The following is a 20189-nucleotide window of genomic DNA, read 5'->3' as shown; positions in this document are numbered from 1 at the left end:
TCTCTCTGTCTCCTCCCCACAGCAATTCCTGAGCCTTGTGAGGAGAGGGTGTGGTACAGATGCCCGTTCATAGCTGAACACTGCACACCTATGAGCATTCTCTGCACATGGACCTATTTGGAGAGTCCAGATTAATCACCATCTGCTGCACAAGGAAATTTCTCTGGTGAGAGTTGGCTAATCTGTTGGTGTGGAGATAAGGACATTGGGGCAGTTGATAATGATGCCCATTTAGCAGAATGACCGCATTGGGTTTTGCCTTAACATTCAATGACTTAGCCAGCCATAGGTTTTTAGTGCAGTCTGTTTTATTTGTTTCATTCCATATAGTTTCTTGTATAACTTTTTTTTCTCAGACTGATTTAAAAATCATTGTCATGTAATTTTAGAAAGTCTGAAATTTGGGTTTTAGCCTTTAGTATTTGTCTTTTAGGCTGAAGTCGAAATGTTCCCACTTCCTGGTGTGATGAGCAATTTCCAATTAGAAATGGGAAATTTTAGCGATTAAGGAATAACTTTGGGTTGTATGTAGACTTTCCTGTTTTTGCTGTATTTCTTTGACGTGACACAGTGGGTGCAGTCTGCCATATTGCTGCTGCCAGAATAGAGATCTAGACTCTGCCCTCGACTTTCACTGCTATCCAAGGAGCGGTGGAGCTCCTCTAATCTCTTAGATGTGGTGGGGAGTGCGGCTCTCCACTAAGGTTTATAGAACCTTATATAACGTCATGACTTCTGATACAGCTACAAATAGCTTCTCCTGGTGCCATGGGAGTGACACTGAGGCATGGACCTCTCCTTACTCTATACTTAGGAAAGTACTGTGGGTTCCCCCTGATCAGTTTCCTCTCACAGCACTGGAGCAAGTGAAGTTCCCTTGTGACCTTTGCTAGAACAGATTAGATGGCATGACAATGTAGCTGTGATGTTTAGCTGAAGCAGAGTGTTTATGGAGAGCTATTGCCTGAAAAAAAATCTGCCTTCCTCACCTATATCTTTTGTGGCCTTTGACCTCCCATCCCCCCCCCCCAAAAAAGTGGCTTTTATTGAAGCTATGCTTTATCTTTTCTCTCTTTGTGTGTCTTTGTTAACATCTTTGGTTAATAGTCACTACTGGCCCAAGTGTGGGATGTGTGAGACATACACAAAAATAAAACAAACAAACAAACAAACAAACAAAAATTGATCTCTGCTACTACCTTGGGACCAGTATCCTTTAAAAACTGTATGTCCTCTTCTCCAAATTTCAAAACCTTCTTATGTCTGTTTTTACATATAATGCCCAGGATTTTAGTCTTATTTAGCATTTTGGTTTCCTTTCTGTTGTTGTGCCAAACACCATGACCAAAAGCAACGTGGGAAGGAAAGGTTTATTGGCTTACACTTTCAGGTCACAGCCCAACACTGAGGGAAGCCAGGGCAGGAACTGAAGCCAAAACTTGAAGTAGAAACCATAGAAGAGTGTTGCTTGACAGCTGGCTCCTTTACAGGTTCATGTTCAGTTAGCTTTCTACATAGACCAGAAACACTTGCCTAGGGGATGGTGCCACCCACAGTAGGCAGGCCAGCCTGCATTCCTTGGTTAACAGGCCAAGATAACCCTCCCACAGACATGCTCATGGGCCATGCTAATTTGAGTAATCCCTCAACTGAGACTCCCTTCTCAGGACACTCCAGGAGAGTTAAAACCAACTAGGACACCAGCAAAAGAAGTGAGGATGTACATTCTTTTTTTCCCCCTGAAAACAGAGGCTACTTTTTCAAGCCAACCATGGAGCACTTGTTTTCGTTTTCTGTCACTTTAAGATACTTACAAGTATTCTCTTGCCATATTTCTTCAGTGGTAAAATATGAAAGTTTCCTTTTGCATAATTGCAACAACTGGAAAAAATTCCAAGTGAGGATTCATATTAGTTAATTAAATCAGTAGTGGATTGCTCTTCTATCTTAAAACTAGGATATTTTGAGTAATATTTTCATTCCTGATAGTTAACCTACTGGAAATTAGAAGTTAAGATGTTATCAAAACAGGCCAAGATGCCACAATAAAACCAATTGAGGAAACCATGCCTTGACATGGAGTTAATATTAATAGTCCCCCCCTAACCTTGCTTGAATTCCTATATGACTTGTAATTTATGCACAAGCTAACATAACATGCCTTTCTTTTAAAGAGTTTAGAAATGTGGGTATTACAAAAGTACATTTTCTCAAGTATAATATGTCTATATCTCCTGACTCTCTGGAAATTGGATGTAACTGGGTCTGTATTGTCCACTAAATTCCATGGAAGATTTTCAGAAAAGAACACTTGTTAACTGGTTTTGCCTCGTAATCTGCAAGGATACAGTGGATCTAACATGGTAGTCATGGCAGTGGCAGCGTGAGGCAGCTTGTCACACTGTGTCCGCAGTGAGGAAACAGAGGGATGAATGCAATCGCTTCTTTTTCCTTTCCTCATTTTTACTCAGTCTCGGACCTCAGCCCATGGGATGGTGCCACCCATGTTCAGGGTCAGTCTTCCATTCTTGCTTAAGCCTCTATGAAAATGTCTCTAGGCCAATGGTTCTCAACCTGTGGGTCATGACCACCTTGGGAGTCAACATACATGTTATCCTGTATAAGAGATATTTACATTACAATTCGTAACAGTAGCAAAATGATAGTTATTAAGTGGTGATGAAATAATTTTATGGTTGGGAGTCATGACACCATGAGGAACTGTATTAAAGGGTCAGTTGCAGCACTGGAAAGGTTGAGAACAGCTGCTCCAGGTCATTCAAACCCAGCCAAGTTTACTGTGCAAGTTAGGTACCATGAGTCTACTTCTTGTTAACTTGACACCCAAACATGTCACCTTGGTCATAGCAGTCTCATAATGCAAGAATGCATCCATATGATGAATTACTCTCTTAAGGACTTTTAATGTCTTCTTTGGCAATTTTACATATGCAAATAATGTATTTTCTTCATATTCGCACAGCCCTGTTACCCACTCTCATCTTCTCCAAGTCCCACTGAAAGTATTAACAATTTCAACAGTATACACAAGTCCAAAGTCTCTTCTACTATTAAAAAACATACATATTAACTATAATCCCCTATAAAGTTACAATCTAGTTCCATACTTCTTAATACAACAGCGTAGAACTCAATATAAATATTTCCATTCCATAAGGGAAAAAAGGAGGGAAGGGCAAGTTAGGGAAACACTGAACTAAAGCGAGACGGAAACCCAGCAGGTCAAACATCAGGCTATTCAGCTCCATGTTCAACATTTGGAGCTTGTGATGACATCATCAGTGTTCCAACAACCTTAGATAGTCCTTCTTATCTATGTCTGCGGCCTACATCATATGTAGACTCGCTCTCTAGGGGTAGTTCCATTCCTTGTCTGCAGCTTTCCTCCATGGAGACCCTACAACGATGGCTTCTACAACATCCTTGGCACTATAGCTGAAGCTTCACCTTATGCAATGGCTTCTCAGATTCTTCCTGCTTTGATTCCAATACTGTCCCATATTGGCCAGCCTCCAGGGATTTCTGAAGCCTTTGTGAAAGCCCTTGTGACCCCATCACTAGCACCATATGAACAACACTGCTAAGCTCTGTTGCAAGTCCAAGAGGTAGGCTGTAGGCTAGTCCCCTCTGCCATAGCTTTCTGTGCACCTGGGCATATGCATCTGGGAAAACACCTCCCTGAATGAATGTTTTTAATCAATAATTCCTTTCAGTAAGCTACTTGGGAGGCATAATTTCTTCCCTATTTAGGTGTGGTGGTTTGTTTGGATGAAAATATCCTGCATAGTTTATATGTTTGGAATACTTAACTCCCAGTTGGTGGAACTGTTTGGGAAGGATTGGGAGGTGTGGTCTTGTTGAAGGAGGTATGTCACTGGAGGAAGACTTGATGTTTTGAAAATAGTCACACCATTCCCAGTCTCTAAGCCCCTGAAGCCCCAGGTTAAATGCTCTCTTTTATAAACTGCCTTGGCCATGGTGTTTTTTTATCACAGCAACAGAAAAGTAATTAAGGCAAGTTGGTAGCAGGAAGCAAGCTATTGCTGTGACAGGCCTGACCATGATGCTGTTTGGGGGGAAATGTAGAAGTTTTTGGGATTTTTGGACTAGGGAAGTCATTGGATGCCAATAAAAATTTGGACCTTGGATTTTTAAACAGTGTTGAGACTATGAAAGACTCAAGACTTTTGAAGATGGTCTAAATGCATTTTGCATTATGACATGGCCACAAGCTTATGGGGGCCAGGGAGTGGAACTTGATGCCTGGATTAAGAACAGTCCCCATAGACTCATATGTTTGAAGACTTGGTCTCTAGTTGGTGGAACTATTTGCAAAAGATTAGAAAGTGTGACTTTGCTGAAGGAGGTGCGTCATTGCCCGTAAGTTTTGAGATTTCAAAAACAGTCTCTCCCTCCCTCTCTCTCTCTCTCTCTCTCTCTCTCTCTCTCTCTCTCTCTCTCTCTCTCTCTCTCTCTCTCTCCCTCATGGTTGTTTCTCAAAATTTGAGCCCTCAGCCACTTGCTCTCACACAATGCCTGCCTGCCTACCTGTCTGCTTTTATGCTCGCCACCCTGATGGTCATTGGCATGAGAGCAGAGAGTTTGGAAGAACATTAAAAAGTCACTTGCATGCTCACTTAGTTACTTTTCTACTGCTGTGATAAAGATCAGGGTAAGTTACAAAAATAAAGCATCTAATTTGAGGCTTGTGGTTTCAGAGGGTTAGAATCTGTGACAGTGGAGAAAGCCAGTTTAATTCCACTTGTCAATCTTTCTCCACTGTCAATCGTCTTCCAGAAGCTACAGGGACATTTACACCACGAATCTCAGAACCAGAGATTGTGCTCACCATGTGACAAGGAAAGAAGAGTGAGGGGGAAGAAAGAAAAGGAGAGCTGCTGTTGAAGACTATATTGAGCTGCTTCCTAGAACACAGGGGCATCAAGAAAGTGTCAGAATGTGGATACAGTGAATGGTAAATCATCCTTAAAATCTACCAAGAAGAGACTTGATAGCCTATGAGCATATACAGAGGGAGGAAGTCCCCCTCAGTCACAGTCATAGGGGAGGGGCGTAAGGGGAAAATGGGAGGGAGGGAGGAATGGGAGGATACAAGGAAGGGGATAGCCATTGAGATGTAATGTGAATAAATTAATAAAATAAAAATTTAAAAAAATCTAAATTTATTTTCCCATTTTAATCTTTTCTCTTGACCCTAAGATTTAGAGAGAAAGAAATAACTCAGCAATTATAACCACATTAAACCAAAAGCAAATAATAGACAAATTTCAAAAATATGGATCCTCTGAATTTTTGTTGGCCCTACATCTGTATACTTAATGCTATGAAATTTCAATATCTAATGGAGATGCCATGATTTGAGAAGCCCCAGTATAGATAAGGTAGACTAATCTTAGTGGCTGAGACATCCGAAGGCTTGGCCGTAATGGAAACATAATAAAAAGTTAAATATTTTGCTTTAGTTTGTATTTCTTACCGATAAGAAGAAAAATTCACTCCTTGGCTCTAAGCAGTTTCATTTTCGCTTGTTGGTTTCTTTAGTTGGGGAGCAATTTTAACTTTCTTCCAACAATGGTAGAAATGTATTTGTCATGATACTCTGCTTGAGTGAACCATTTCCCAAAGCAAAGTGGACTGTATATTCATTATTTTTTCATAAATCACTGTGTCTATTTCAGTGTTTGTATTTCACTGTAAGATTAAAGAAAAAAAGAAAAGAAAAAGCCCACTGTACCACCTTTCTTCTAAATAGAAGCACGAGGAAGCGGACTCCTGGTCACCCTTCCATACTGAGCATGCGTGACATCAGACCCTGGTCACCCTTCCACACTGAGCATGCGTGACATCAGACCCTGACTCCAGAGTCTTTCCCACCTCGTTCACCTGACAGCCTTCTCCGCAACAGACGTCTTATCAGACGTGACTGATTGCTGTAATCTGTACTCTGGGCAGCCATTAAGCAAATTACCTGAATCATTGCAAGGATTAGTCTCATTAACACATGATTAGCATCAAATTAAAATAATGAGTGTTTAACTTCTGATGTCTTCCAGTTGTTTGAACAGCTTGATCAGCCACACCAGGCTGGCAGAAAGGTGGGGGTGTCAAAGAGCTACAGAAAAAAAAAAGGGGGGGGGGAGGCTGCACTGTGCAAGCCATTGTGCAGTCCCCAGCAAAAGGAAGTGGAATCAGACCCAAACTATCTGGATGAAAGCTTTCTTCCTAACAGCAAAGATACAGGGTCTAAACAGAGGTCCTTCTGCTTGCCAGCCATTCATCTGGAATGAGGCTTTGCATAGTAATGGGATACCACCTCACCCCCTGCATCTTAGCCTTCCAGCTTCCTTGTCTCAGAAACTACACAGAGCAGCCTTTATCCTTCCTGTCCCAAACTTAACAGCCTTATGGAGAAGACCTCTGAAGTGCTCGCTCTCTCTCTCTCTCTCTCTCTCTCTCTCTCTCTCTCTCTCTCTCTCTCTCTCTCTCTGTGTGTGTGTGTGTGTGTGTGTCTGTCTGTCTGTCTGTCTGTCTGTCTGTCTGTGTGTGGCGGGGGTGTGTGTGTTATACTGGACTAATTATCTAGGATCAGACCCTACATAGTCTCCACATTTTCCCTTGAACTGATGACTAATCAATTATCAAAATTACGAAGAACTTGAATTATCTCTGGCGGTTAAGCAGAGCACTGTTTATATGTAGAAGATGCTATACCCCCTTGGAAGATATTTTAGAGGACAGAGGACAAATTTAACTTTGTCTTATCTATCAAATACGATTTGAGTAAGATAGCCAGACAGCTGAAAATGGTTCTTTGATTCCCAACGTGTTGGTAGTGCTGAAAACAACTCCAAGGTGATCAGACTTCCTACATAAAGAAGTGAATAAAATAACAAAGAGCAACCATATTGGTCAGGGTTCTCTAGAGTCCCAGATTTATGGAATGAATAAACATTTTTATTTTCAGGCAGTAAGCATGGCATCCTGCAGGCAGACATGGTACTGGAAAAGTAGCTGATAGTTCTGCATGCAGATCCCCAGGAAGCAGGAAGAGAGAGCCATGGGGCCTGAACTGGGCTTTTGAAACCTCAAAGCACACCCCAGTGACATATTTTTTCCCAACAAGGCCACACTTACTCCAAAAGGCCCCACCTTTCAAATAGTGTCACTCTTTGGGGACTACACATTCAACTCTATGACTCTATGGGAGGCGTTTTCATTCAAGCCGTCACATACTGTGATGAATTCCTATAAAAAGCCATGAAAAAGTGAGGGCTTTCCATAATATGAGTGCAATATTATGGAAGAAACAATGTAAAACTCAAGACAAGAATAAGGATAAAAATCACAATAGCTAACTATTAACACTTGCTGCTAGGTATTACAAAAGATACGAAGTATTTTTCCTCTACTCATCTTAGAGTCTCCAGTGTGGGTGTCATGAATTAGAATGGCCAAAAGCAGAACAATGAGAGAAATAACAAGTGGGCATGTCCCTATGGCGTTGGATAGCTATAGCCACAACTATCATGCTGAACACACCATCTGAATTGGAAGAGCACAAAGACAATCTTTACCATTTAGTCTCCTTGCTGAAGGTGGAAAACAAACTCAAATACGTTTTTAAATACATATCAGTTTTCAAAAGTGACATTCGAATGAGATAAAGAAATGGTATCAAACAGAAGTCGAGTGCTTAAGAAAAAAAATATTTTCTAAGAATAAGGGGATAAAGGACAGTGTAGCATTGGACTAAGCCACTTAGTTGTCGTAATATAGATTTTTATGTCAGTTAGATCTAAGGAGACCACAAACATTTGAGCATTTATGTTGTATTCCCTAAAGCAAATAATAAAAAATAATAATAATTAAAAAGAGAAATAGATGAAAAGGTAGTAAAACTAAAATGAATTTTGAAAAGATTAAAATAATCCAAGCTGGGGAAATATATAATTCCACAATTGTGATAGCTAATAGTATCTCTTTTAGCAACTATGGAAATAAAAGTTCTGTGGAACAACATACAGCAAGCGGTTATACATGTTGGATGAAGTGAACATATTCCTAGAACACCCATTGATGGAAAAAAGAGAGCGTGAGAGCTTGTGGGCACAGAATCCTAAACTCAGGTCCTAGACAAAAGCAGCCAGTGCTCCGAGCCTTTGAGCACTTTCTCCAATTGCCACTTTGTGTTTTGAGAGACACTCTCTCACTGGGACCTGGAGTTCACTCACTAAGCTACTTCTCCAGTCTCTCATTTGGTATGATTTGTCATTACTGCAATCAACTTCTCCGTAAAGGCTGGAGAAATTCCTATATCCAATCAAATGGTGAGTGTCATTTCTGGGGTTAAAGACAAGCTAATTCTGTAATGACGACATGGCTATGAACAACTGTCAACAACTGAAAATTAGAAAGGTACACAGGTCACTGATGTTGAAGTAATAATGAAAACTGAGTATTTTCTCGACGGCTTAGGGCGGAGCGGCAACATGGCGAGTTCTGGAGCTGGTGACCCTCTGGATGCAAAGAATGGAAATGCTCTGTTCTCTCAGCGCATTGACCCATCGCGAGAGAAATTGACCCCTGCGCAGCTGCAGTTTATGCGGCAGGTGCAGCTTTCCCAGGGGCAGAAAACACTGCCACAGCGGCGGACCCGGAACATCGTGACCGGTCTGGGCATCGGGGGCCCTGGTATTAGCTATTTATGGTTACACCTTCTACTCAGTGGCCCAGGAGCGTTTCTTTGATGAGCTGGAAGATGGAGCCAAAGCTGCCCGAGCCCGCGCTCTTGAGAGGGAGAGAGTGTCAGGAGAGAGTGTCAGGACCCTAACTGTATAGAGCCTCCGTACAATGACGCCTGGTGATCTCGCAGCATCACTGGCTTACTAACTTCAGACTATGATTGAGCCCAAGAAGCCACAGACTATGCAGTTGGCCACTGCCAAAAGGGGACATTGTTCGTTTCACACACGGTTTGTACAGTTACTCAGCCCTTCTTATTTCCCTGTTTGAGAGATATGCGACCTTGCCTTTCCCCAAACTTTGTGGTTTACCTCTTCACCTCCCAGGGGCCCAACTGTTAAGGGGAGGGTGTGGCATATGTGCAGAGTTGGAACCTAAAGTGGGAAAATTAGGATCAAGTTAAGAGTAATAAAAATGAGTCATATCTCCTGAAAAAAAAAGAAAACTGAATATTTTATTAATGGACATTTATAACTCATATTAATATATATGAATAGACATGAGTCTGTTATCTATTCATCTTGTAGTATGGCTTAAGACTGTGGAGTTTACCACAACAAATCTGAATACCAATCAAATGTGTATTGCCTGCGTTTATTATAATTATCAGTTATCCTGCGGGCTTTTGTTAGACTAAACCAACTCTGGATTCTAGAATCTGATATAGATGTGGACTGGAAATCAGAAGTGAAAGAAACAACGGCATCTAACTAGTAATGCGTATATGAATGCAGATACGCGAGATAAAGCAAGTCGAGCATTTTAGGAAGAAATTACGGTTTGATATTATAATTAAATTGAGTTAGTGAAAAGGAGCAACCGTTTTTAAATTTTCATTTTTTAAAATAAAAGATGCAAGGCCCCTTCTTTTTCAAAAGAACTTAAAGAGACCACTAATTGTGACACAGAAGTCCTTTATATCACAAAACATTAAAACTCACAAATAACAGGAGCATGTACAGCTCTGCTGTGGTCACATTTATAGCAGATGACTGCTGCGAGCATGCAAAGTGTTCAGTGTCTGCTGCTGTGATAAATATTCATGGATGGGAGACACTAAGACTAGAGCAGGAAGCTCTCTTGTCACCACTAGAGACTTGATATGTCTTCACTGCCTGGAAATGCAGGCTGTGTCTGAAAAAGGAAAAGTGTCATTGTCATCTGCCGACCCTCTTTCTTACGGTTGTAACATACATTTCTGCATCATTTGTCCGATCAGTTCTTGCCCGTCTCTTCATTATCCTGTCTGAAAACATTAAATTGCAACTTGAAAAAAATTAGTGTTTATCAAATTCATAAGGAAATAAATCTGCCTTGCCATAGCCGAAGCAGAGACAGGAGGTCATTACAGAAGCTGCAATCCAAAGTCACTTGTGGACAAGGCTTTCTTTCTATTTCCATACTTGCTCCAGACTTCCCAAGTCTACACACATACTAGCATATTCTTTTCTCAGAGGAATGTGTCTTCACTGACTGGCAAACAGCAGGAATGTTTAGTGTGAAACTGTCCTTCAAAACACTCCAAAGTACGTCCAAAGAAAATTGATCTTCTCTGAAAAATTCCAGAGTGTCTAGATGAAGCCAAGACCCACGGTGGAGATTTCCAAAACTCAGGCTCATATTGAAGACAAAATAAATGGAATTCAATTATGACCCTCCTTCCTTCAAAAAGACGTTATATAATGAGACAGAATGTGCAGGTTAAAAATACTGTACAAAAAGTTTACATCAAAAGCTCCTCACACTATAGCACTTTCAAGTGATAAGTCATACATAATAAAGATGGAGGAAAAAGATTCTGAAAATGGTACTAAAGACATATCAGTTTCACAGATGTTTAAGCCCACCTTCTGTAAATAACCCATAGTGTCCAGCTCAAAAAGCGAAAGCATGCATTCTCTCTACACTAACTCCCAGAATGCAGTTCTGATGAAGGGGGTAAGAAAATGTCAATAAATAACTGTACTGCATATTTTCTCACATATCGATAGAGTTCAGAGTAAAGGATGGTTTTGTTCAAACTTCTAAGTACAAGTGGAGATACTGAAGACCAAAAAAGCCCTTAGTCCTTAGTCCTAAATAAACAAAGGACAATTTTTTAAAGTCTCTAGAATTAAAGAACACCATTAGTAGGCTAGTATAATATTAATTCCCAGAGATTACCTTGCTCATTCTAAAAGCTTTGTGTTATGTATGTACGCAACTTTCACTAGCTCAGGACCATTTTTGTTAGACACTGAAAGCATTAAACCAATTATAACATGGTGAAATGTAAGTGGGGGAAAAAGAATATCTAGGACTTTAATTTCAGAACTGAGGCACAGTCCGGCTCAGTAGGACACATATGGATCTGCAGAAAACATTTGACAATTTGAACATATTTTCAGTGTTTCTTTTTATTTAGCCTAGAATTTTCCTAGATCTGGCTCTGACTAAAGGAGGCATGGAGAGGGGCAGCTGGAGAGTCCAATTCAAAACTGAGAAGCATAATTCTCTCTCCACTAATTCAGTTTTCTGTGTTAAGTCCAATGAAGCTCCAATTATGAGTATAAGAAGAATTTAGTAAATAACAGCACTACAGATTTTTTTTTTAATATTCTATCCCACAAACTCCACTATTACCACAGAGGAAAGGCTGATCCTTCCCCCTTTGTTTTATCTGTCAGGCTTGCCAAGTCTCAGTAACGATTGCAGAGGCTACATAAATGACACCAAGTCATTCCACAAAGAAATGGGACAATTTTTACATGCTTTGTTTGTTTGTTTGTTTGTTTTGTCTATTTCATCATTACAAGACATAAAACCCTCTTCAGATTCCCACGCTTTATATTCATGATGCCCTCTCTCTCTTCACCACTCCTTGCTTCCATCTGCTACCTATGACTGGAAATGCATCAGAACATAACATTATCTCAATTTTCAGAGATGTGTCTATAGTCACAAAAGTGAATGATTTTAGTGATAAGCCAAACACCCATTGGTGAATAAATAGTGCACTCTATGGATGAGCGTGGTGTCCCCACAGCCCTAGCTTTGTAGGTAGGTCTTGGAAAAAGCAAGAAGTTTGTAAAGAAGGCCAGGAAGGAATCCCTAAAACTAATTGCTAAAGAAAGAAATTTCTATTTCTGACATTCGAGAGTTTGATACCCTGAACAAGTAGCCCAGATGTTGAAATAGTCTAGAGTTGTACCATCATGAGTTAAATGCACACTCAGTTTACCTTCTGTGAAAACTTCTCAATCTAAATCTGTGGTTTATTGATATTAACTAAGATCAATTGGGATTGTCTACACTTATTCCTGGCAAACCCATCTAACCAAGTATGCTTTATTAATGAGGGTTTTTTTTTATTCTTTTAAAAATAGGATACTAAGTATGGTACTGTTTATAGAAGCATTGGCCACAATATCCAAGAGAAAGAAACAAATGTTCCTGAGAGATAAGTCACAGGCTAGAGGCAGTAGATACATACAAGAGATCTTATTCAGCCTTAAATAGAAGTGGAAATCCAACCTGTGCTACCACATGGATAAGCCTTGAAGCCATTCTGTAGTCAAAGTGGGCCATATACAAGGGACACACACTCTACAATCCCATTTTCATGGGGTGCCTAGAGAGTAAGCACAGGGGTGGTTACCAGCACTTGTGGAAGAAAGAAAAGGAGTATGGAGCCATTTCATGAAGACAGAGGTTCAGAGTAGGGAGATGGGAATGTTCTGGAAATGGGCAATGATGATAGATGACTTCTTTTAATGAAGTAAATGCCCTAATAGCACTGAGATGCACATGTATATGATTAGCAGGGCACTTCATACCACTACATAGTCTATAAGTATTTTATTGCATTCAGAGAATGTTTGATGATGAATAAGGTTTTATATTTTAAAACTCACTGATTCCAATCATAGCCCTAGTCACTATGACTTGTAACAAGGACCATGACTAAGAGCATGGAAACACATCGCGATAGCCTCCAGAAATGCAGAGAACATCTCAAGCAAGACTAGGACATGACAAACCAGAGCAAAGGGACACATGCCCCAGACTCATCCTTAGATGAGGCAGAGCTGGGAATCTGCCTTTGTCTTCTGCCTTGAACAATCAGACTAGAATCTCTACTAAGAGTTGTTTGCCCTTCGTGGCCTAACACAGGAACAGGACCTTGTCCACAGTACTCTCCATGCTCTGGCCACTTTCTAGAAAACGCTGTCAGCTGTCCTCCAAGACCTTGGAGGCAGCACAGCACTTTCCCAGTCTCATACTAATCTTGCCCATACTCTTCAAATGAAATTGTCCCAGCCTTCATCTGCCTTAACTAATGTAATAGATTAGACTGGCTTCATTAATTGGTGAACAATGATATGATAATATGGTGTCTTGGCATGAAATGCCTTTTTTTTTTTTTTTCATATAAGACTCTCAATAGTTTGGACCCAAGAATCAGTTAACTTCAGGATTCTCTCTGCTGAAGTAGTTTTCTTAAGAAGACACGCTTTGAGCATAAAGGGCAGTTAATACAGCCTTTCAGCTAGGTAAGACCTTAGACTCAACATCAAGTTCCACACTGACTTCCTCCTTAGTGTTCAATGATCTTGATTATGCAGCTCATTTGATACCATATTGGAAACCTATCATGATAAAGGAAGCCCATGCTGAACGGCTGTTAGAATTCTACAAGCACAAGCAACAGCGTATTATACATCAGATGGGGGCATTACTGTCATCCTATCATGGAGAGATGAGGCAGGAGGAGTGCAACAGCTCACTGGCAAGTCAGACTAGGTGAGTCAGAGAACTATAGGTTCAGTAAAATACCTCCCCAAAACTTACATAGAAAACAGTTGTGGAATACAGCTTGCCTTAATCTATTACCCTCACATACATGTACACATGCATATGCACATACCTAAATCTATATATAAACATATATTATGCACATATAAATAAAAAAATTCAGAAAAGGTTTATGATTCTTAGCTGTCTTATTTTATAATCTCAAAGTGTTTTTGAATTTCATCTATATTGAAATCAACTAAAGTCATTTTATTGAAAATATTTGAGCCTATACAAGGCAAAAAAAATTTCTTTACTCTTTTTGTTGCTCAAAGATACTTTGAAAATTCAGGAATTATATTTTATTTCATCTTGTTTTTAGTTCCATGCTATTTAAATAAAACTTTACAGAAAACTGACAAGTACCCATATTAAATTTTAATCGTAAATCAGCTGACATGATAAACAGACTTCCACTAATGCCTAACAGTAGTTTCACACTTTCCAGCGACCAGCGAATAGATGCAAAGCTGGGTGTGGTGGCACACGCCTTTAATCCCAGCACTTGGAGGCAGAGGCAGGCAGGTCTCTGTGAGTTCAAGGCCAGCCTGGTCTACAAAGCCAGTGCAGGACAGCTAGAATGCTAGAACTATAAGAGAAACCCTGTCTTGAAATACCAAAGAGAGAAGGCGGGGGCCGGGGGGGGCACGGCAGGGGGGAATATAAATGCACCAGGGCATAGTTGTACAAGACTGTAGCGAATACAGACATATACAAATGTAAGACTTAGTTTATATGTGCATATGTTTATATACATTACTAAGTATGCAAACAGAAGTCTTCATATACAACATTTTTGTTTTGTTTTGTTTTATTGAAACAACATTTCTCTGTGTAGCCTGGGCTGTCCTAGAATTTATTCTGTAGACCAGGCTGGCCTCAAGCTCACAAAGATCTGCCTACCCCTGCCTTTCTGGTGCTAGTATTAAAGGCTAAAAGTGTGCATCACCAAGCCCAGCTGTACACAACATTTTAAAGGGCTTTAAGCATGATCTTGTTTTAAATTTTGAGAAAGCATAGAGCATTTTCACAATTTTCCACCACTATGCTTTCTTATTTCTTTCCCTCTCCCACCTAAATAATATTCTCCCCTGGTGCTCATGCGTGCAACCCTAACTAAGCACAGTAGGGCCACAAACAAAACAGAGAGAACGTAGCGGTTTATGTACTCATAAGTCACTTGTCCTTTTTTAAAATTGATGAATCACCTGATCAAGTGCTCCTGCTTCCTACAAGAAAAGGGAAGAAGACTTTAGAAAAGATAGAGAACTCATTATAAACTTCGCCCCCCTCCTTGCTCCCCCACACACAGACAATCTTCTTTATAAGCCTGTTATCTTTTTTTTTTTTTTAACTAGTATCAGTAGGATGTCTCGGTGCGTATATGGAGTGTCCAGGCCACCTGATGACCTGAACTCCACCCTAGGATCTACGCAGGGAAGGAGAAAACAACTTCCGCAAGTTGTTCTGTGATGTCCATGTTGGCATGCACCTGCAACATGCATATTCACACACGTGAGCATGCATGCACGCATGGACACATACATGCCCTATAGAAATAAATAGAATTTTATCCATTATCAGTTTAAGGATCATCCAAATGAATGTCTTCTCTTTAAGAAGCACCACAATGAAGTTTGTGGAATTTTAATCTACTCACACCCATGTGAACATGGGCTGTTTTTGTTGTTGTTATTGTTGTTTGTTTGTTTTGCTTTGTTTTGTTGCATTTAATCACTTTACAGCCTGACCCTCATGTCCCCTTCCCCCCACTGCTTCTTCTCAGGTACCTCAAATCTGCAGCAGGACTAAGCTCATCCACTCCCACGGAGGCCTGGCAAGGCAGCCCAAGTTGGGGAAAGGGATTCAGAGGCAAGCAACAGAGTCAAGGACCCACATGACGACCAAGCTGCACATCTGTTACATATGTGTAGGGGGCCTCGGTCCAACCCATGCATGCTCTTTAGTTGGTAGTTCAACCTCTGTGAGCCCACATGGACCCAGGTTAGTCAACTGTGTAGGTCTTCTTGTGGTGTCCTTGACCCCTCTGGTTCCCTCTGTCCTCCCTCCCACTCTTCCACAAGATTCCCCAAGCCTGGTGCTGTGTTTGCCTGCGGGTCTCTCCATCTGTTTCCATCAGTTGCTGGATGAAGCCTCTCAGAAGACAGTGATGCTAGGGTCCTGTCAGCAAGCATAGCTGAGGATCAATAGTGAGTGGATCAATAGGGATTGGCCCTCTCTCTGTCTTTCATGGGGTAGATGGATCTCAAGTTGGGCCAGTCATTGATTGGCCATTCCCCCAATCACTGCTCTATCTTTGTGCGTACACTCCTTGTAGCCAAGATAAATTTTGTGTAGAGGTTTTATGGGTGGGTCGTTGTCCCCCTGGACATGGGGATTTTTTTAAATGAAGAGATCTTAGGAAGATGCATCGTGTTCACTGGAAAGAGGCCAGAGAGGTCAATGGGAAGAGACTTCAAAGGGTGGAAGATGGAGAGAGAAGAGGAAGAGGATGAAAGGGGAAGAAAGAAGAGGACAGAGATGGAGAGATATGTGGTAAAGAGGAGAGATAACTGCAGAACGAGTATGTTTAAGTCTTTGTTGACTTCTGCACGGCAGAAGAATATTAATACCATACACCATGATTTCATGTGTCAACATTGGAATTCATTCTTCAGGCTAAGGTTGAAGTGCTGTGCATTTTCATGTATAATCATCACGTGCTTTGTATTCAATAAACACACGGTGTTCACTGAGATGATACAAAAGCACAGTTTGGACATCTTTTGTGAAGACACCATTAATATTTTCCAGGAGACTCCTATGTACTTGTATTAAGGTCACTATGGCTGGGGTCAAATAATAACTCACTGCATACTTCATTCTAGCCAAGTGCAAAGCATGATAGGAAAAGTCCTCTTCATTGTTATAATTAGGGCATTACTATAATTAATTTCAAATTAAAGCAAAGGCTTAGTCACTTTTATGTAACCTCCAATGCTTACTGGTTTTCGTGCAACTCTGATCATTTTAACACTTCCTCCCTTATCTGAGGTCCTTCCTAATTGCTCCATCTTGCATTTCTGTTTTATTAAGCACGCGACAGAAGCGTCAGCAGCATGAGGTCCGTAGCTGGTCCACCTGTGCTTTGCAGAAGCCCCGGGACTGTTCCAAGAACAATACATCTCGGGAAGAACAACATTAACTGATTACAGGGCTGTAACTGTGAACAGAAAAATAATTAGTAGCCCAGAGAAGGAAAATTAAGATAATAATAAACTTAAAAAGAAATATTAAATTGGCAAAAATTAAAGTTTTGTAAAATTACATTTTAGAGAAAGCATCCAAGAAATTAAGATGTAACCTCACATTAATCAAGTGTATGGGAAGATAGCAACTATTTGTGTAATTAATTAAAGATAGTAAGATTTAGGAAAGTATCAAGTTATCTGGAAACTTCACTGAAATAACTAAGAAATTATTATTATATTGAATGTTAAAAGGGTAGTTTATCTGCTCAGTAAAACACTACAGTTTTAGATTTCTTTACAATATTTTATACGTACAATATTTCATAAATAAAAAACATGCTGATAAGTTCATTATGAAGGGTTGATGTGAGTGGCTGGCTTTTCTTGAATTACCCAGTTTGGGGTGTTAAGTTGAAAGGAAAAGCAAAATGAATTTCCTTAATTTTAAACCAGCATTCACTGGTCTACCTGCCTCCCGCACTGCAGTATATACAAAAGTCATATACAATTTCACCATTCTATAATTTCCAATGTGTTCATAGGATGCTCCATGCAGAGATGACCAAATTAGGGCTGCTATTTGAACAAAGGTTTTTTTTAGTACCACAACAAAGACGTATAATTACAAATTTAATTGTAAGAGAAAAAAAATTCATGCAGGAAGAAAAAAATATTTAAAGGACAATTTATGATTTATTTCAATACTTTATCTCAGGATTTCTTTTCCCCCAAAATACAGTGTGAATCCTAAGATGTGGTTGCATGTCTAGTGGCCAGTGTGTTAAAGACCTAATTCCCAAAAGGAGACTCTGAAGCGATGGGACCAGGAAAGCGGTCTTGGGTGGTTGGGGGTATGTCCTCATGTAGACAGGGTCTTCATGCACTTCATGCTGTGTGGTGGGCTGCTTGCTCCTTGACAGTTCCCACTACTCTCTGTCTCCCCATCCAGCATGAGCTGTAAACTCCAAAGCCATGCCATGACTTATTTCTACCACACATTGGTCACAGGGACAGAGAACTAACAGTGTCTCTTACATTGCTCTTGGATCATCTCAAAAGATAAAGATCCTTATAACAAATAGGCTACTCGGTGTTCTCGAAAAGCTACTTATTTTAGCTCATTATGGCAAGAGTCATTTGAAAGGAGCCTGGGGTATGAGTCTCAAAGGGAACCTGTGAGGATACTCACTTCGGAGTACTAGGGACACTTATTTAAAGAGACTAGCTTAGAAAGTTAGTATGTGTTTATCGGAAGACATTACACAAGTATTTAGGTCACTAGCACATACATATTAAAGGAAACTAGTTATAAGAGTATTTGTCATAGTGATCCATTCTTAGTAGAGGAGACAGGAATGGCAGTCAAGCTTTCGTTTTGTTTGTTTATATTTTAAGTTCTTTCCCTTTTGTTAAAAGTCAATGCTTCTCCTATACACTGTATTCTGATTACATTCTCTCCCCCCACCTTCCCTCCCATCCAGATCCACTCTCCCTTTCTGTCTCTCATTAGAAAACAACAGGCTTCTGCGAGATAACAACCAAAAAATGACAAAATAAAATATAATAAGAGAAAACAAAAGCCATCACATGGAAGTTAGAGAAGGCAACCAACAGAAGGAAAAGAGCCGAATGAAGGCGCAGAAATCAGAGACCCATTGCCTCATACACTCAGGAGTACCAGAAAAAAACACAACTAAAGCTGTAATATATGTGCAGAGGACCTGGTGTGGACCAATGCGCTTGCTGCTTCAGTAGCTGTGATATGGGCTTTGTCCATTTGGTTTAGAGGGACTCATTCTCCCGGTCTCCTCCATCCTCTCTGGCTCTCACACTCTTTCTGCATCATCCTCTGCAGGGTTCCCTGAGCTCTGGGGGGAGGGATTTGATGGAGACATCTGGTTCAGAGCTATGCGTTCCAACGTTCCTCTCTGTGTAATGTTTGGTTTTAGGTCTCTGAATTAAGCTTTGTTTTTAACTTTTGTGTCTTTCATCAGTTAGATACATGGCCTTGAGCAGTCCTGGGCTTTAGCTACTTCATTTGTAAATTACAGGAATAAGACAGAAAACTGGTCCCTGAAGTCAGTGCCGTATAAAGCTTTATAGAAATGGTTTTCAAAGGAAACCATCCTTAGAAATACATAATGTGTGAAACATGAAAGTGATTTAGCAAAACACTTCAGTAGAGACACAAAGTTCTCTCTTCCCAGTTCCCTATTCTCACACTTACTTGACCTACAGTCCTCTTCAAGAGAAAATAAGCATGTCTCCTGAAAATACTGACTGGAAAAAAAAAAGGATGGCCAAGGAATTATCAGGTCTTTTAGCATTAACCTTTTCCCATTTAGAAGTTACACAAGTTCAGTGTACTATTCAATGTTGAACTATAGCATGATAATTTTAAAATAACCTTAAGATCAGTCATAAGAATTATGCATGTAAAAATCCAAAGGGTTTATATCAGAATTAATTCCAACCATAAACCTGTTAGTTTGGCATAATGTGTTCACAATGAAGCTCCCTGGGGATCCTCAAATCAAGGCGCAGACACACCCATCTACCTACTTACAAGTTCTACATTTTTAAATCACCAAACATACTCAAGAACTCTATTTAAGGACACAAAATGAAGAAAGTCTTCACGGAAAATTAAGTGGTAAATTGTACATTAACATTAACCTAAGTACCCTTTTTTTTTTTTTTAAAGAAAACCTTACCAGACACTGGAATTCCAAGCTCTTTGTCACATGTTTTCCTAGAGTCATCCCTCTGTCAGTATGTACGATGCTGTTACATGAACCCAAAACTATCCCTATCCAATATTAATAGCACAGGTTTGGAATTAAGGAGCACAGAGTCCGCTGAGAAAAGACCTATGGGTGCTAAAAGCTAATCAGATCCTTTCAGAAAATCTCTTCTGACTGCCACTTAACACTCAGTCATGCATTGGCCATAAATTAAGCAGTCAGCTTCTGCCATCCTTGGAGTAGTTTGGAGGCACAGGCTGGCTATTTATAATTTTGACCTGCTCCAAAACAGCCTTCTTACAGAAAATAAAAGTTTAAATGATTGACACTTAGATACAGTATAAAATTAAAGTGTTTCCATAGTTGTATATAGCTGCCAATCAGGGATGGCCCAAAATGTCCTCCAAAGCTATACAAAATATTAAAATTAGCCTATCCACACATCCTGTGTCCTTTACAAAGTTAAAATGCTGAACTGTGTTTAAGGAATAGTGGGTAATGGGTCCCATAAACAATCCCAGAGTCAAATTCCAATTCCTCAAGTGCCATGGAGACTGATTTACTCCCTATGTGGATC

At 40.1% G+C, this 20189-nt stretch overlaps 1 long non-coding RNA gene and 1 pseudogene across 2 annotated transcripts in view; one reads left to right on the top strand and one right to left on the bottom strand.

Moving 5' to 3' along the window:
• The window catches only part of LOC311584694, a 38579-nt gene that overhangs the window by 11074 nt on the left and 7316 nt on the right, over window positions 1-20189 (bottom strand). Inside the window, exon 2 of the long non-coding RNA XR_014774966.1 lies at window positions 1815-1881. This is a non-coding gene — a long non-coding RNA (uncharacterized lncRNA). The remainder of the gene's footprint in view (window positions 1-1814; window positions 1882-20189) is intronic.
• On the top strand, window positions 8532-8880 carry LOC311585029 (cytochrome c oxidase assembly factor 3 homolog, mitochondrial-like; annotated as a pseudogene). The gene has a single exon. The product of its transcript is annotated as a cytochrome c oxidase assembly factor 3 homolog, mitochondrial-like (transcript).

The sequence above is a fragment of the Acomys minous genome (assembly GCF_964271855.1).
Source record: "Acomys minous genome assembly, chromosome: 15".
NCBI lineage: Eukaryota > Metazoa > Chordata > Mammalia > Rodentia > Muridae > Acomys > Acomys minous.
This window is presented reverse-complemented; position numbering and strand designations above follow the sequence as displayed.